The sequence below is a fragment of the Aulonocara stuartgranti genome (assembly GCF_965226115.1).
Source record: "Aulonocara stuartgranti genome assembly, chromosome: 23".
NCBI lineage: Eukaryota > Metazoa > Chordata > Actinopteri > Cichliformes > Cichlidae > Aulonocara > Aulonocara stuartgranti.
In genome coordinates, this window is record NC_138958.1 from 32,053,890 (window position 1) to 32,071,266 (window position 17,377).

At 40.7% G+C, this 17,377-nt stretch overlaps 2 protein-coding genes across 9 annotated transcripts in view; one reads left to right on the top strand and one right to left on the bottom strand.

Moving 5' to 3' along the window:
- LOC309701459 (uncharacterized protein) overlaps positions 1–17,377 on the top strand; it is a 138,877-nt gene that overhangs the window by 84,231 nt on the left and 37,269 nt on the right. Inside the window, exon 6 of one of the 3 annotated variants that reach the window (XM_082525687.1) lies at positions 10,112–10,187. The exons of the other annotated variants lie outside the window; for them this stretch is intronic. The gene's annotated coding sequence lies outside the window, so the exon portion shown is untranslated. Of the gene's footprint in view, positions 1–10,111; positions 10,188–17,377 lie in introns of those variants that run through there. 3 annotated transcript variants of the gene reach the window in all.
- The window catches only part of LOC309701455 (fidgetin-like), a gene marked incomplete at its 5' end in the record, with an annotated part of 79,704 nt that overhangs the window by 7,077 nt on the left and 55,250 nt on the right, over positions 1–17,377 (bottom strand). Inside the window, one exon of one of the 6 annotated variants that reach the window (XM_082525668.1) lies at positions 12,830–12,857. The exons of the other annotated variants lie outside the window; for them this stretch is intronic. Of the gene's footprint in view, positions 1–12,829; positions 12,858–17,377 lie in introns of those variants that run through there. 6 annotated transcript variants of the gene reach the window in all.

Consider the following 17,377-nt stretch of genomic DNA (forward strand, 5'->3'; position numbering starts at 1 on the left):
CTCCATCTATTTCGATATATATCTCCACTTTTCACTCCCTTTCTTCGAAGCCACCCCTCCTCTTATTTAGTCCCTCTGTGCTCACTTCGCCTCCCTCCCCTTCCCTCCTTCCTTTGCTCCTTCTCATCTCAGACATACTCACCTGGCTCTCCCCTTTATTGCCTCAGGAGGCTGGAGAGCCACTGTTTCCTTTAATCCCAGCCAATGCCATCTGCAAACACTGACAGTCACACAGTGGCTCCATCGTTGTCTCACTATCAAAGCCGTGGCACTATCAAAGGCTGGACTGGGCGTAATCACAGCAGCCGCACAGCAGATTGAACCCTGTTTGATTTGACTTAGTGCACACAAATAAAGGATAATATCGGTGTCATTTAAGCTACTTCCTCCGACTTATTGACTGGCAGCGGTTGCATGTAGAGACCCACAACTGGGGGTCTAGTAAGCAATCCCTGTTTCAAAATTGGTTTATGTGTGTGTTTTTGTGCTTGTGTGAATAAAGCCAGCACGCACAATAAAATGCATTCACGGAGGAGCAAATCTTCCCTTCCTCCCATCCATTTATGCTACTGCAAACACATAAACATGGGGGAAAAAACGCAGAAAGCAAGCACACACAAACAAATACACGTTCACTCTCTCTTGCTCTCTTTTCTGAGGCCCTGTGTTTGTTTGGTAACAACACAGGCAGGGGTGGGGGTATCCCTAGACTCCTATTTCCTCTCTGATTCTTCTCTCTAGCCATCTCTCAGCAGACGCCAGTGGCTAATTAGCAGAATGGCGATCTGCTAATTGTGTTAATTTACAACATTTTAGCCGAGGGGAGTCTTGCCGGGGCTGGCGTGCCCATCACCCTCCCAGTGTAGTGAGCAGGGAACACCTCAGATAGAGCTGGGCGAAGTTTTGTGCTAGCTAAGAGGCTCTTTTAATATTGAGAATATATTAAGTGAAGGCAGCAATATAAAAAGGACAGTATTTCTAAAAGGAAATTACATTTCCAAAAACAGGAGAAAATAAGAACAACGCTCTAGACAAAATTCAGATTTCACACCAGCAAAGAAACATTTAACAGATATTAAAAAAAATGGCTGCACAACTGCCAAAGAGCACTATTTGCAAAGACAAAATGCTACAAAGTCACATTCCTCTGTGATGATTCCAATGCGTTCATACAGCAGTGTAACCATTTTAATCTGAGTAGCTCAGAGAGTCCACAGAAAAAAATTGTGTTTCCAGGAGTCCATCAGAGGGTGCAGTTTTGTTATTTTTCTTGTTATTTTGTCAGTAAGCCAGTGTCAATGAGTATTGATCAATCCTTAATAGAACAAGATCACTGAAAATATTAAACAATTCAAGGCTGCTCTCAAGCTTGTATTCTAAGCGTCATGTCTGATCCGTAGCCAGGAGCAAAAGACTGCACATAAAGTCTGTATAGTTCCAACATTAACTTTTAAGCATTACCAAATAACTATAAAGCAGATATGGATGAGGACAACAGATTCAGCCATGTGTTCAACTATCTGTAAATACATGTATATATTTATTATTATATTATATTTATTATTATTTATTATAGACCTTTTCTTACAAACAAACTGTCCACTCCCCATCTGATTCAGGGGCTATAATCACTGTATATACTATCAGAGTGACTCTCCTCTCTGCAGTGGCACAGACCTACAGTGAAACAGCATTGCTGACACAGGGTGATTCTGCAGCGTGATTCTGCCACAGAAAAATCCACCTTCAGATGTTTCTTAAATGGGCATTCAACAGTGCTTCAGTTGAAGATTATGGACATAACATAATATTAATTTGGTATAGTGCAGAGCAAGTGGCAGCAAATGTTATAAATATATATTCTATGATATGACACATTCTTTTTAAAGAAATTAAAGATATCACACAATCTCTGTAATAGATGACACCATCTGGGCTGAAATAAACATTTTTCTATAAAAACTGAACAGAGGCTAACTATTGACATCTAGTATATATTCATATTAATGTAGAGAAAAAACTGTATTTTAAGGCTTTGGTTTTTTTTTTTTTTTTTTGCTTTATTGTTAATGCCTGAGTATATATGTTTAACTTTAGAGAAATTCTCATGTCCTCTTGCTGCCAGACAATAAGCCGAAGCACGAAAGCTACATCAAAAGAAAGTTAGCAAGAGATGACCCTGTTAACCTTAGCTATGAACAAAATAAAATACACATTTCAAATAAAATAAAAATCAACTTCAAATGTACACTCAAAACATTTTATTTTCTTAAACATTGCCATTCAAAAGGATCTTAATGTGCACTTGATACAGTAAAACAATCAAATAGGTATGAGCTATATCAAATAAAAGAGCTAGCCAAACTAGCATTAGCTAAGTTTTTCTCTAGCCATTATCATTTATGAATGCCACATCTCAGGTATAATATATCAATCACATATACATAAATGATAAATTGCCTTCTTTGTCAAAAAAAAGTAATGCATGCATTTTTACTGATGTAGTGTATGTGGTGAAACCCCCCCCCCCAAAGAAAAACAACACAGCTAGCAAAGCTAGTGTAGCTTAATAAGGTGCCACACCTTTGGTGTTGCTACTTTTTAATCACATTAATTAACATAATTTGAATCTACCTATTAGCAGAAGACACAGAGAGATGCTAAGTACTGAAAAAAACTGTTCATTTTCTCTTAGACTTATCTGTTGATGACATTTAGGTAATTTGGCGTACCTTTTTATCTAGCTGTGTTATTAGCTAAAATACTCCAGCTTATCTTATTACACAAAATAATTCAAAAGAAGGTGTGAGGATAGAAAGAAATAAGAGTAATATATAAAAATGTGAAGGTAATAGAAATGAGGAATAAACACAAAAAACAAAGGCCTTCAAAGTCTTAGTCTTCACTCCCTGTAATCCGACATGCACCAAACTCTTATGTGCTCTGTTTAAAGAAACACGATCTTTCTAATACTGTCATTAATAAAGATAACATATATAAAAAGAGTATGTCAGGCTCCATCAGGGCTTTCATCTCTTCTATAATGAGGTTAATGCAGAGAAGCAGTGATTACCCTGCAATGCAAATGAAGGCCAAACGATAACTTGCACTATTTAAATAAGGTAATAGCGATTACGCTACGTTATTCAAATGAGGACGGATGCTTTGAACTGAGCACTTTGAACTTGCTGCTCCTTCTCCAAAACATATGGAAGAGATCGAGGAGGACTGACTTTGGTATCATTCAGGGGTGTATCCTTTAATTCAATGTGATGTAAACCAGGGGCAATGAGCAAAGCAAAGCGCCCTAATGTGATGGTGCAGGTGGGGTGGGGCCTTACTACATCCCTTTACTTGCTATGAATGACCTTGAAAGACATTGAAAGAAAGTCATTGAATTCATTGTCAAAGGGCGATTCAATATCCCTTTGTTATTAAAAGCATCACACATTCATTTTCACAAACAGTCAAGGCTCTTTTCTTTAAAATATAAAATTGTTCTGTTACTTGTGGAGCACAATTTGGCCTTTGGCTGCAGAGGCCTTCATTAAGGTTACAAGATTACATGCGTGGGGCCTCCGGCTTAAATATTTAACAAGAAATATTTCCATTCATTTGTTTTTGGTCTCGTTACAGCACTTTGATCGAGCTGCAAGGCTGCAGACCTGGCAGACATATTTACAGATCATTTGGACAGACACATGCAATAAGGTGTTCAAGTTTTTTTTGTTTTTGTTTTGTTTTTTTAAACCAAGAGTCGTACATGTTGCCGAGAAAAAGGGAGAGAGAGAAATCATGCACTCGGGTGAAACATCCAGCAGAAATCTTCTCCACCTTCTGAAGCATCTAGTCTGCCAGCTTTTTTCACCCCTCTCCTCCAGCCTCCACATAGAGAAGCCTAATAATTCTCATTACACTCGGCATCCATCTGCATCAACAGAACTGCCTATTACTCTGTGTGTGTGTATATGCAGTAAACAGCTCTTTAGAGAGAGCTAATGAGCTCTTTTAAGTCTGTCTGCTATGTGATTCTGCAAGCGGGGTGTCAGAGCAAACTGCCCATTTCGGTAACGCCATAATTAAGCCGTATGTGTATGTGTGCGTACGCGAAAAAGACATGCTGGCACACATGTTTCCACTGCGTGCGTATACACACACGCCAAGACAAGGCGTACAAATGTGCACCCCTCTTTGTCTTTCTAACATAAACACTCACCAGAGACCTTCAAAAACAAACTATTGTGTCGTAATTCTTTTTTTTCCCCTTCCTTTAAACAAATGCGTTCCGGCCGAGCGTTGGAAGAGAAAGAGGAGGACGAGGAGGAGGAGGTGGAGGAGTAGAAAGAGCTGCATGACAAGCGATAACTTCATCAAGAGAGACCCGTTTTCACGCACCACAGGGGAAATCTAACCAGCCAGTTATTCAAATCCTTATCAAATACACCAGAGGGCATCTTTTAACCCCTAAATCACAGCACAAAAAAACCTCAGTACACAACATACAGTACGCAGCTATTGTTTAATGACATATGTGTGTGCATTTTTCTATGCACGCAGGCCTCGTGTGTGTTTGACAAATCTCCGGACTGCCTCGTTAATGAGTCCGGCACACTGTGACTAAGCCACAGGCTACGCTGTATTGGCACACAACCTACAGTAGAGAGTCAAATAATGTGATTAGGTCCTCCAAAAGGCAATTAATTATAAAATTAGTCATGAGCTGGTGTCTCTCTCGCCCTCGCCCTCTCTCGCTCACACATACATGAGCGCACAAAATCAAAACTGAAATCATGTTTATTCTTTGGAGCAGAAATTGCAATCCAGAAAGTGACAGAAATGTTATTATTAACAACCTTATTTGAACCGAGTCCAAACTACAGACAGAAGTGTTGCTTGCAGAAATTTCATTTCATTTCCATCCTCCATGACAGACTTTTTTTCTCTGAAAATAGCCTGAATTCACATCTTTGAAGCCTTCGATTCAAGTCCAGCCACAGCTTACCATTACAACGACTAGTCTGCCGCAAAGCAACGACAGTAACGACAACAACAACAACAGATAAGGAAGTAAACAGAGCGAGTTCAAAGTCTAGACGGCGAGCAGTGACCGGGAGAGATGAGCTGTCACTAACTCAAAGACGGTGGGTGGGGGTGGGGATTCTGTAAAGATGACAGCTCGGAGCTGCGATATAAAGATATTTGACAAATGACAGCAACTTTAAAAAACTCTAACACCCATTGTAATCAGCGATCTGTGACCTTGGGATAAGTTTGCACAGCCAAACCAGCAAACTCTAAAATATTTCTGGAGCAAAAAAATAAATCAATCTGTTTTTGACACTTTCAAAATATTAGGACATGTTTAATGACGATACCAAGTTTAGCTTACGGGAGAAATCAGACCAAATCACCGTAAATCTCTAACTAAATTCCAGAGGCGTATCCTCGTAACCCCTGCCTGCCCATATCAGATCTTCCTTAAAGCTGTATAAATTGACACTGTCTAAATTTCCTTTTACTAGACAGACTATTGAATGGGTGGGTTAAATGGGTAGGGCGCAGTTAAACAAATGCTCTGGATCAAGGAAATTGTGCGTGGCTTCTTTTGTCATTCAGAGAGGAAATTGAGAGATATTCGGCAGGGGCTCAGCGCTGCTAACGCACGACATTCATCTATAATGCACTTGGCCTGTCCGTCAGATACTCCATTTCCTGTGACTAGCGCAGCGTGCCTAATCACCCAGCTCCATGCAGGGTTCCTTCCTCAAAGACAGCCCTGCACACACACACACACACACACACACACACACACACACACACACACACAGTTATGAAGTAAAAAATGAAGACAGACACATGCACAATACACGCACGCACACATTGAGCCCACTTAGGCAAAACAGATTATTCTTATCGTGTGAACAAAACATCTGTAAAGACTCTCAACACCAGTGTGCTCTAACAGTGTCACGACCTCAGCAGCATCTCCATAGCGCCTCTTTCATCAGAAAAGCCTTTCACAAGCATGCAGAAACCAGACACATCATCAATAGGTGGAAAGATATAAAGTATGTAACTTAAACCCATTTGTTGCTGCTTAAACATCTTACGGCAGCTGTTTTTCCCCCGTCTGCATTTACACGTATATGGTGAGAAAGCTTCTACTTGAGAAAGAAGGCAAAATCAGCCAAAAGTCATTTTAGAATCTGTGGCTCATTACTCATCCACAAGCTATTAATGATTAAGTACTCCAATAAATCTGCAAATACAAATTAGCTTCTTTTATTGCTATAAATTACATAAGATAAGATAAGATAAGACTTTATTGATCCCACAGCGGGGAAATTTTTGCGTCACCTCAGCTCAGGTACAGATATATGAAGGAAATACAAAAATAACGTGACATAAACAACCTAACACAGAGTGAAAATTTATAAAGCTTTAATAACATGTTTCTACTCTCGTTATTATGGTATCAGCTGCAATTATAATGATTTCACTGGTCTATAAAGATTTAACAGTTAACAGTTAATTTGATCATTTATAAAAATTACTCACGTATTAAAAAAAACTAAACTTAGCCATACTGTGGTAGCTCTTACATTTATAAATCATTTACCATTAGCACCTATTAGTGAAAACAGTTTGACATAATGACTGTTAAGGTACTAAAGTCTGTCACAAATTCTTGTTTTATTACTCATCTATTACTAGCGTGCAGCTAATGGGGACGGCAACAAATTAAAGTATTAACCCCAAAAATACTAAAGCCTACATTTTTATTAATGCTCTGCAAATCTTTAATCTTATTACAGATTAAATAAAAAACAAACTCACTGAGTTTTAAATGCCTGAGTTTGGTAATGAATGCATGGGATATACACACAGACAACTTATCCATGTATAACCCTTCTAATAAGGGTTATACATGGATGCACAATCTGTATGGGAAGACTAGCAGACGCTGAAGCTGGCAGCTTCTGATTAATTGTAGTAAAATGTGACACATTAACACCACAATGCAACAACTTGCTACACAGTATGTAGACTTCAATCTGTTTCCATCATCAATGCGGTCTGACGGAAAGAGTGGTCGCGGAGCTACATCGGCATTCCCCGCTTCCACCTGGGGTGCAGCCGGCAGGATCTTTCAGAGCGGCCCCGAGGTTAACGTGGGGCCACACGCTATCAATACTCCTCTGACGCTCGAATCCATACCTGTGAACCACCACCACTTTGTTTACCTGTGTGTTCAGTAATTAAAATAGATTTCTGAGAGGAGGCCTAATCCTTTCAGAAATGGCATCGATCTGACTACCAATGCACGAGAGGTGCGGTGTAATTTTGTCTGCTTTTTTTTCTTCCCTCCTCCCCTACACTCTGTTCAGCATAACCGAGTGCGCTGAGGACACACTCCCCTGCCTCTTCCTCCTAGACGGAAACTTTGGAAAGTCCTCGACATGAAGGACATCATTTAGGGGCAGAGGAGGGAGGGGGCTACAATAGAGGGGTGGCAGGTGGAGATAATAGAGAGGGAGCCTCTAACCTCGTCTAAAGCTGTCTGTCTTCGTAAATAAAATGAGATAATTATTGAGTGAACAACATTATACGCAGACGACGCACTCTTTCTTCTACCCCCCTCCTACCGGCGCAGTTGTAAATCTCAACAAACACGGTGCTTTTGGACATTAAGTGCTCACTAAGCACAGTGGATGCATCATATTTCAAGAGCAGGCGTTGTGTGGGTGAGGAGCTGGGGAAAATGGAGTGTAATGGTTATCCATTATCTTATATGGCAACGGCAGCAATGATCATTTTCAAGTGACTCATTTCTGGAAGTACCTATCTATTGGCCACTTCGAGAGAAGACTTTGATGGCTAATCCAAAACAACTATTCAGAGGTCATTTACTGCGGCAGCGTGGAGACACTCTGCACAAGAGAACGCTCAAGCCTTCCTCATTATTCAAATACAATCCTCAGGAAGATCTACATGACAAACAGCAGCGCAGCAGCCCCGGAGTGGGTGATTACCTACACAGCACACTCCGAACCAGAGTGGAAACATTAACAGCGCATCAACAAATGAATATATCACAATCCAAGTAAGAGTATGAAAGCGGCACAATAGATATTTGTCAGGGGAATTAAACAATGATACTGGAGCTGTATTAATACGTCGACGCTTGCTCACAGAGAAGCTTAGTAGTCGGTAATGTGGCCACGAGTCATGTCTGCCAGAGAACTTTCATATTAGTCAATCATATTCTATTCATCTCGCAAGGTAAATGTATTTTTATTAGTGTCGCTGCGCTGTTTGTTTGTGTGTGGTCTCAGCTCCACATGAATGGTTACTTAACACCACACTGATTTCCCCTCAGCAGTTAGAGAAAAACCAGCCTATGCTCAATGATGCATCACCGTGTTTGCTGCCGCCAGGCCGTGTGTGTGTTTGTGTGTGTGTGTGTGTGCATATGTCTTTGTGTGTTTGCATGTGTTATCGCTGCTGGCACGTAGACAGCCAGCCCAGGAGTGACTGCCGGGGTGTCACCATCTGTGGATGCATTTATGTCTGTCTGCACCGAGTTGTGTGTGTGTGTGTGTGGTTTGGAAGGGGAGGGGGGTTTAGGGGTAGGGTGGAGATGCACTCAGACAGTAGACTGGATGGCAATTGTAACATCAGTAGGCCAATTTGCTACCAAAAAACTTCAAATTTCAAATTATTTTTTCCTATTAAAGACCACAGAAAATGCCATGATTTATAAAGCCCCCTTGTATCAATTACAGAAAGCTAACTGTAAACTCTCATTTTGTCACATGGGCAAAAAAAGAAGAAGAAGATTTTAAAGCCTTTTCTACTCGTTACGATGGATTTTGCAGTGTATCAAACACTTGGCAAGCAAGCTAGATTAGAGTTCAACAGCAGTTGGTGGAGATTAACGCCCGCCGTGCTTAGCGCACGTGCAAGGCTGCAAAAGTGCGTGTGTGTGTGTGTATATGTGTGTGTATATGTGCCTGTGGGATGTGTGTGAATTACTGAAGAGGCCCTGGCTGGGATAACCTCTACCCCCAGCCTGTGAACTTGCAGGATCCTTCACGGTTCATGTTTGAAGTGTCAAATTCTGCACACTTCATATGGATTTTGGCACGATATGCCAACCCACACCTCTTACCGAGTCTGAAAGAGTCCAGTCTCACAGTCCAACTGTTTGGAAGTGTATTAAAACACATAAATGGAACCCTCCTCCCAGCCCCCCAAAAATGAAAAGCTTTCATGCCTGTCTGTGATGCTTTAGCAATAAAAAGGACATTAGTGAATAACCAACCTTTTCTATCATTTATTGGCTGTTGGATGGAAAGAAAAATTAACAAAAGTAAAATTGAATGAAAATAATTCACAGTTCGGTCCAAAAACGACATCAAGCACCAAAATGAGGCCTGGGAAAAGGAAGGTAGAAAGTCATGGCCTTCAAACAACTGTGCAAAAATTTTTCCAGATATTTGGGAACAGTGAGCCGTAAACAAATACAAGTCATTTATCTTAATCTCACACCTTTGCACACTGTGGGAAAATGTTATACATGATGTAGGGGCGACTGACAAGGGAACGATCGGACATGTTGGTATATGACGCTGGACTCCACCAATATCTGCTCTGAGATACAACCTATAGCTGCTTATTCTGAACTCGGATGCACATGTTTGTGCACGTGATGCTCCGAGCATTAGAAAGAACGAGCTCTCTGGTATGACAGCAGGCATGCGAAAGAGAGTACACGAATGCAAGGCAGTGCGGCCTGCACGTGCATCTTTAAATCCAGTGTGCTGCACATTATGCTAGAATTCACACAGGTTGTCTAAACAGTCAAACAGCGGATCAATACGCCCATCGATCGGTGGCATTGACACTGAACTGGTCGTGGCGAGGGGGCAGGAGATTCTCACTAGAGCTCTCTGCAGGCTGCCGGCTGGAGAACGTATACACACATACTCACACACTCCTTTACGGACACACACATTTACTGCAAAGGTGAGGCTGAGACAAATATTTGAGAACATGTGTATACAGATTTACGAACGTTAAATTTCTTCCTCTCTGCCTACTCGAACAGAAACTCAGGCTTCCTTGGGACACAGACTACCTCCGCACCAGCACAACGCTGCTCATCTCATATGAGCAGATTCAGGTCCTGTCTGTTCAAGTCAGAGCAGTCTGCCAGCAGTTTGTCTCAAAGTGAGGGCATCCAGTCAGCTTCAGCAGCTGAATATCAAGCTGCCTGCCGCCACGTCTCCTTGCGCTCAACTGACACAGTCGATAGCTCTGCATTATTCATGGGGACGGCGGGGGCCGATGAGATGGCCTCTCACTGAGGGCTGGATTTCAACAGTTCCAAACTTTACACGGGCTGGCGGACGCGTGACACCTTCAACAACTGCTTATCGTCAGCGAAAATGACAACCTAAGGCACAGGGAAGGGCACGGACTTTAAAGGGGAGGCTCGGGGAGGAATTTGTCAGAGGCGCATCTGTAGGTTTTGAACGAGGCTCGAAGACTGACACCATGGTTTTAATGTGACCCTTTCACAACTGACTGATGTGCCATTTAAATAACAGGCAGTGGAGCAAAAATAGCCCCTCTCTAAGAAAATAAAGTACATACGACTTTCTTGTCAGCTCTTCTTGTTTGCTATCAAGTCAATAAACACAGATCACAAAGCTAACATGAAACCCCGAGTATCTTTTAGCGATAATAAAAAAGAAAACAAATCATAATTTGAAATGTTGCTCAGCTACGTTTGCTTATTTCCATTACACAGACTCAAAACATCAATTAGCTAAACTGCGTCCGTTCAAAAAAGGAGGAGGGGAAAAAAAAGAACAAGTTAGGGAAAAAAAGAGAGACTGTTATTTGGAGTAAATCAAACACGACGCAAAGAGAACCAAAGGCAATAAAGAACGTCAGGCTGCTTGATATCAGATCTCGGAGGAGAAATTTGATGGGCACCGATGAGCAGAAGGCATCTCGGGAGGATTGGACAAGGGAGAGATTTAATGTGATCATAGGGGACGCTCATCTTTCAGGGAACGGGGTAATAATGAGCAATCAATAACATCCCTAACAGAGTTAGAGCGAGTGGCTGACAGCAGATGTAAGGCTCCGGCTAACAGGCTACGTCTGATCTCACATTACCACACTGGATCTGAGTTTAACACACACACAGGCGTGCAAAGTGTGTATAAATGCACAGACAGCATATGGATACCCCACCCCTCCACCCCCCACACACACCTACACACACTCTGTACTTCTTACACACTGACACATGCACACAGCGCACAATCTCCTTAGGTGACATCCAGCAGCAACGTGTCACTGTCTATCGATCAAGAGCTGTAATCACATTCACGGGTGATGAACACAGTTCGGTATTGTGAACACGGGCTTCTGTTTATCCGGTGACTGCAGATTTCACGGCCTAAAATGACAACCAGGATATAAAAAGTACCCAGTAAATAAAGCTCAATGTCCTGCTCACTGCTGTTTCCACCACTTAGACTTAGCTATCATGTAGACTCAGTTTGAATAGCTAGAAGTGACTTGACTAACACGTTACAAAAAAGCATTTCAGCATGGCTTAAGATTAAATGTTCAACAATCCCAGGGTTTCCTCCAGAAATATTAATTTAACTGTGAAAAGTGTTATAGGAGAGCTTATTTTCCACTTTAGAGGAGGACACACCAGTGAGCCATTATTCACATGCAGCAATGCATGCATAAACTACCCCACTGTTATCTGCAATTATTTGATACAAGTGGACAGATAATGGTTAAAAAGTTAAAGATAAGGTAGTAGACTAAAAAAATATATCCCCTAATTTAATAACTGTAGCTATTTTATCCAGAGATTCAGCATCACAGAGGTCTAGAAAAATACTTAAGAGTCAAGAAAATGGCTAGAATAATAAAATGCCTAATCTTCTGTTAATCAAAGCATTTTAGCTGGAAATATTTTCTTTTGATTAATTTGATTAATCCTTTTATGCTAAGATCTGGCCGACAGTTGATGTATTTAAGCCGCACTGAAACAAAAGTCAAATCTACTTGTACATTTAGATCATCACAGAACAATGCTGCTGATGTAACTGGCAAATAAATTACCACTAATTTAACACAATACATGTTTACAAGAGAAACATAGCATTAAGGTTAGCTTCTATAGTTACGCTCATTTCTTATAGCCTGACTCAAGGAGCCAAAAGACGATTAAAGAATGCGTTCTCAATGACCCTGAAGCTGTGAACCAAAACACCAAATACTATTTTCTCTGCCTATTTTGGAGTGACAAAGACCAGGGCCTTGATAACAGTTTGGATGTGCACGTTTGCATGCGATTTCACATATTTGTGACATAGCATGTCTCACAGTGGCAAAGCAGTTTTAGAAAATCAATTATTTTCTTCTTCCCATATTACTGTGCCGCTTCGCTGTCAGAACCTTTTCATGAGCATTTTCTGCTCCCTAAAAGCAGAGTCGGACGACGAGGAGGAGAGAGAAAAGGGCACGAGGTATTTATTGAGGAGATGAGTTGGGACACAAGATAAGGAGTGACTCTGCTGGCCTGTTCGAAGACGAATGTCATTCCACCACTGAGGTCCCATGAGGGACATGAGTCAAGGCTGAGGAACGAAGAGGCTGACAGAGGAGCCAGAAATTCAGGCTGTGATATTTCCATTTTTGAAAGTTACGATATTTGTTACTGGAAGACAAAGCCAGTACGGCGGCACCATATAACATCTGAATTCTGCTTTTACACTCATTTCTTCTTCACCTTGAGTTCTCTGCTCCGAACATCCTCCCTGCACGCTTTCGTTGAAAAAGCTGATTGACACCAAGCCTATAGGGAGCTGCATTTTGTAAACAGTATCATGTCGTTGCAGATGCTCCAGCTTTTGTTAACAACTTGTACTAACAGCTGACCAGATGTGTCCGAGGGTTGCAGCGTCTCCTAGCAACAGTAAAATGTTCTGGCAGAACGGGCAAATCTGAAAGCACAAAACAGATTTCTATACTGTGTCTGTCCTTTACTGGCCAGCAGAACATCAAACAGTGAGGCCACTGGTAATGTAAGTTTAATCTGCACTCATTCACTACCTGTTACAATTTGCTGTCCCTTGCACCCTCCTTAATCAAAGCTATAGCACAGCATCTCATCAGGTTGTTAGTTACTCTGAAGCTCTCAGAAGTTGCTATGGGCCTCTTATCTTATCAGTCAATCTGCAGCAGCGTGCAGGAAATGAGACACACAACAGCAATACTGCCAACAACACTCATCTGTCAACATACACTGGCTCAATTACCATACTGTAGCACAATTCAGGACATGCAGAACAGCAGCCAAGTGGATAAATTGAATTGCTGACGTTATACAAGCTAAGTCATTAGCGTATCTGTCACCGGTGTATCTGTGCAACAGTAAAAGTGGTCAACTTTTTGCCGCCCGGACGTAAATCTGCATTTTTCTAATCATTGGGAGTGTGCATTTGTTTTGATTCGGCATCCTCGTATTACCGACTTGTTTGCAGGCTCTGTCTGCAGACAGAAAAAGGCAGGGGGGAAAAAATATATATATAAAGAGGAAGGCGAGCAGATACACAGAGAGAGAAACAAAGCGTGAGACAAACCCATACAGTGATACGGAGAAAAGGGGAGAGAGATACACATGCAGGGAGATAAAGAAGGATGCCTGGTGTATGTACTGCATCCCAAGGGATCACTTACTCAGTATAGACACTTTCATTGGCCAAAACCTCTTCTCTTCACACACACACACACACACACACACACACACACACACACACACACACACACACACACACACACACACACACACACACAATCCCTCCAAGCAATATTCCTGTAAGCACTTGTCCACTGAAAATCACTGCAAGTGAAGTGGAGAAGAGGAAGGAACTGAGGAGGCTGCTAGAATACAGGGAAGTAAAACAAGGAAAAAAAGGGATCAGGAGGAAGCAGGAGGACACCTGGCTGGTGTCCAGGGGAATTAAACAGTCTGTTTACTGCTCTCAGCGCCTCAGCACTGCTATGTTAGCCTAATGGTACGGACATGAAGCCAATTGATTTGTAGACCAATAGACCTCTCCCACAGCACAGGCAGATTACCTAGATCACTGGCTCTGCATCGAGTAGACATCGCTTCTCATTTGCGCCCCACAGGCAGTGGAATGTGAAAAGGGTTTTTGTGTGTCTGTGTGTGGGCATGTTTGTGTATATGTTCGCGTGCACCTGGGATTAGAATGTGTTAATTCGCAAACTCCATACACTTACAACCAGGTGACCCTTATTTCAATTATTTTCCTTCAAATTATGTAAAATCCTTTATGGAGGATTAGCTACATTATATTATTTTCATATATATATATATATATATATATATATATATATATATATATATATATATATATATATATATATATATATATACACACATGTGGTTTAGTTCTGTAAAAGAGTTAAAACCGCCACTGATGTGTAAGTGCTCTGAAATTGTTCAACCTGTACAGCAGGTTATGTCCTACAACTAGGGCTGCTCGATTATGGCAAAAATGATAATCACGATTATTTTCACTGAAATTGAGATCTCGATTATTTGACGATATTTATTTAACCCTTTAAGACCTACCATAGAACCAAGTCCGCCAGAGCTTATATTATTTTTTTACATGTTGTAGTGCCATTTATGGGAGCATTTCAAGTTGCTATACAACTGTTATAGCCCATATTTGAATAATATGTATGCATTAAGTCTACATTAATTGCAAAAAAGTGCAATAAACTACAAAAAAAATTGAAAATCGTTTTTGCTTTTTTTTTTTTTTTTACATATATTTCTACTTGGAGAAATTTTCAGAGGCTTATCCCTCAAAACTTTAAATGCAAAAAAGTTGCAAAAAATAGTTTACAACAACAGGAAATTTATTTTGAGTGTCTTCATAGTTTTATTTTGGAGATACACCAATTTTTATATACACTGCAGGAAAAACGAAAAAACAATCCTATGATGCAAATTTGCAAAGAAAACAGCATGTGCATCAAAATAAACTATTTCCAGCACTGCAATTCGAGTTCTAAGCATCCCAGAAACTATTCAGAAAAGCCAAACATGACCAGTATAACCAGCTTATCTTATAACCAGCCCTTTTAAGGCCTACAAGTAAAAAACTACATTTCCGCGAAAATGACGTCACTTCCGGTTTCAGGGAGGAAATGGCCGACATGTGATAGTTCGTGCTGACGTCTGTTTCACTGTGGGAAGTGTTACGAACAGCTGATCGGATCGGCAAAGCGTGTTTCTGGAATATTATGTTTTTGTTCCTGCAAGCGCTTTTTATGCAATTTTTGCAAAGCTTTATGTGGAAGGAAACCGTGACCGAGGACAAGCTGATGGCATAAGATGTAAGTACAACTCCTCCGGTTTCATATGCAAAACAAATTATTGCGCTAGCTTACACGGTTCCGGTTCTACAGGGATTTAAAAATAGTTACACAAAACTGAGCGTGCTGCTCTGACCGGCTTCAATGACTTTAAAAAATAATATAAAATAGTGTGCAACACCACTGAAGTTTTTTTTTTTAAACCTCTCTTTTCAACCAACGGCAGTCACTCTCCTCTCCAAATAACTTCTGCTTAGCTTTCCGAGCTTCCCTCGGGTCCTCTTAATCAGCAGTCTCCAACCTTTTTTGCACCAAGGACCGGTTTATGCCCGACAATATTTTCACGGACCGGCCTTTAAGGTGTCGCGGATAAATGAGGGAGGGGCTAATAATCGGCTCAGTCATTTTTAATGATCGTTGAAAGCCCAGATCGTAATCGTGATTAAAATTCGATTAATTGAGCAGCCCCTACCTACAACTATATGGGATATTACCTGTCATTGTAATTATTAAAGAATGGAAGCTTGAAGACAGGAGACGTGTACCTTCTAACATGTTATGAAAAGAAACTTTGGCCAAAATATTACCTAATCAAGTAATTTTAGTACCTAGGCATTGAACAGGTTTCATAACTGTGGTCAAAAAACCCTGAAATAGTAAGCAAACACACACACACACACTCACACACAAAAAAAGACAATAAATAAATTTAAGCCATGTTCCCACTCACAAGACAAACAGGTCCTCTGGCTGAAAGCCAAGCCACCACCACACTGGGGCTAGAGTTACAAATGTAAAAATGCCTCAATATTATTTCAGGTGCCACCAAATATCCAGTTATTGTGCCATATATGTCTAAGAAAACAATGATTTTTAGGCTTATAGCATCAACACATACACTCAACAACAGGTTAAAAGCTAGCTCCTGAAAAACAGTATGTCTGATAGTGACATGAAAAGAAAAAGAAAGCACTAGTATGCAGAATGTATGGTAGTCTTCTGTTTTTATTGTTCTATGCACAAAGTATAGATAGCAATTAGGTAAACACATCTATAGTTGAAATGCTAAGCTAGCTTAACTGTGTCTTGCTAAAACCATTTTTGCAGCCACAATCAGGGACAATAGAAAACTGAGACATGAGGTTCTGAGACATGAAGCTGCCTCGCCCCGTCATGTATGGTTTACTCAAACCATCCATCTTAACCTTCCTGCCTTCTTGGGACCTTTTTGTGCCACTGCTATGTGTTAAATGGCTGCCATTTCCACTGTGTTCAGTGGAATATAACCAAACTTGCCACAGGATAGTTTTTACCTGTCAATGTTAATATTCCAGTGTGAATTCCTTAAATCAGCCTAAAATGGCTGAGCAGCAGAAATCCCCACACCCATCACCCTGGGGACCATTTTCTGCCCATTGACTTCCATTATAAACGCTATTTTTCAACCCCAAATTATCATCATATGATTTTATTTTTTCTTCTTTTCTTGGATGTCAATGAAGACTCAGGGCCTTGAAGTTTTAATTTTTAAATTGCAAAAAAAATGCAAAAAAAATAATGGCAGGTCAAAATGTATGTTGGTGCCAATCTTTGGTCCATCTAAAGGCCTACTTATAATGACAATCACATATTACTTCAACTGGTTTTTTGTGGAAATATTTAGTTTCGTTTTTTGGTTTTTGGGGCTTATAACACAGGGCGCTCATGTAATAACACTGGGATTTGAAGGGTTAAAACAACGAAAATATAATTAAAACTTTACATGAATATTTCAGGGAGAAGTAGTTTTACAAGGTTGGCTAATTTAAAGTGGACTAAAATATGGATATATGGTCTTTTTATGGCGTGGCTGAGAATGGTCCCTAGGGTGATGGGTGTGAGTTTTTTAAAGGATGGCAGGAGGGTTAAACTGGGAATTTAGAAA